Consider the following 2,042-nt stretch of genomic DNA (forward strand, 5'->3'; position numbering starts at 1 on the left):
GAATGTACAATGAATATATGATCTAATAGATTATAATGCAGTTATTGTTATATGACATCAATTCTTCTTTATGAATCTCAGATAAGTATGAGACCCCTATGCTCAGTTTAGTTGTTATGACATGTACATTGCATATTTGTGACATGTTTGATGAAAATTATTTCATGGCTAGTAGGGGTCAGATCAAGTACTTATACAAATGATTTCATTAGTAGCCTTATTCCATTGTTATTTATAATTTCTGAAAGTTTCATGAAGTTCTAGGTAGTGGCCTAAGTCCTAGCCCCGAAAAAGTGGCACAAAATCCTAGGTCATTAGCTCAAAAATAGTTGAAAAAGTCCACACTCATTGGCATGCCTTGTTGTGGGAGCAACTGGAAGGCCTCAGACACATCCATGGCTTGTCATGGAAGTAGCTAAGGGTCCATATCAGTGAAATGTCAATTTGTCTCAAGGGTTGGTCACCTAGAAAGGTTGGTTGTCTCCTGAAGGTTCTGTAGCATGTGTGGAAGGTCAAAATGGTTTTGTTTTTTCGGTTCCACATCCTTAACTATACATGGGGAGTTGAATCACTTCATAGTAGCCTCTCATTAAATTTTTACCCTAGTGGACCGATTAACATGGGTAAATGTGGTAGGATGGTGTTACAATGGCCATATCCATTACAAAATATTTCCATCCTTGAGTCAAATGGTTAAAACTATGCCCTAATTGAAGGAAGAACATGAAGGAGTTTGTAAAGTGTGTTCCCTTGGAAAAAACGTGAAGAATCCATTCCCTAGAAGTGACTCGAGATCCAAGAAATTCTTGGACCTAATCCACTATGATGTTTGTGGGCCCATGTCAGAAAAATTACTTGGTGATCATTAATACAATGTAACATTTATTGATGATCATTCTAGAAATACTTGGATATATTTCTTAAAGTCTAAAGATGAAGTATTTGAAAGGTTCCAAGAGTTTAAAGCAGAATTCGAGAATATGACAAAAAAGAAGATCAAGACCGTAAGATCAGATAATGAAGGTGAATATACATCTAAAGAACTTGTGGCATTTTGTAAAGGAGTTGAGATTGAGCAGGATCCCTAATGGCCTAAAAATAAAATTCCCCAAATCTCATTGAAACTAGGACCCAGTCAAATGTCTTTCCACAAGGAATCGAACATTGCAAACTATGCCTCAATCTGAGTTTGTATGCTAAAGTTATGCCGATTAAATGTTGTGGTCAAACTTCGCAAAAAAGTACTAATTATTTATGCTCTAGATAAAAGTGGACCAGTTCCAAAATTGGAAGTCTATCCAAATTTAACAAATAGGGGCTAGAATTAGTGGAGCCCCTATTAAAAATAATGACAATGCTACAGTTAGAAAAACTGCCAAATTTGGCAGCTCCCACTAAATTTGGTGGATGTTTGTTAGCCAAATAGCATGGGGCCACGTGGCCTGATCAAATGGTGTCATCTGGCACCCAACTAGTGGTTATTTGGACTTAGCCAACCCACAAATTGGTGGAGGTTATAACATTATTTTTAGTTCAACAGTTTATTAATGGTTTGAACCAAAGTTTAAACAATTAAAGAGTTGGACAATTCATATGTATCGTTTGTTATATAAAATGGATCGACGAGGGGATAAAAATTATGACCCATATTAAATCCAATGCCAATTATAAACTATGTCAACCAGCAAAACTTTGAAAATTTTGATGGCGCATCAGTATATAAGTTCATCTTTCCATTCAGCGAAACAATGGAGGAGGTCAGTGGGGCCGACGATCGACGAAACTTAACATACTTTGAAACCCTGACATGAGGGAACCAGGAGTAGACGAAACCCTATGGTATGTGGATCGAGGAGAATATTCTTGGAATATTCCTAAAATATTCTTGCAATATTCCTAGAATATTCTCATATAAAATATGTTGTGGAAACTTGAAGATTCTCTAGGGGGTCCAAAGTTGATGGTGTTAGAATATACTTGATTTTATGCTCATTTTCCTCATAACTTTGCCATAATTTCACTGGTGTAGTCCGTTTTTGGAT

The sequence above is a fragment of the Pinus tabuliformis genome, chromosome X, assembly GCF_031772625.1.
Source record: "Pinus tabuliformis cultivar Carrire ecotype Pingquan chromosome X, CPIR1, whole genome shotgun sequence".
Classification (NCBI taxonomy): Eukaryota; Viridiplantae; Streptophyta; class Pinopsida; order Pinales; family Pinaceae; genus Pinus; species Pinus tabuliformis.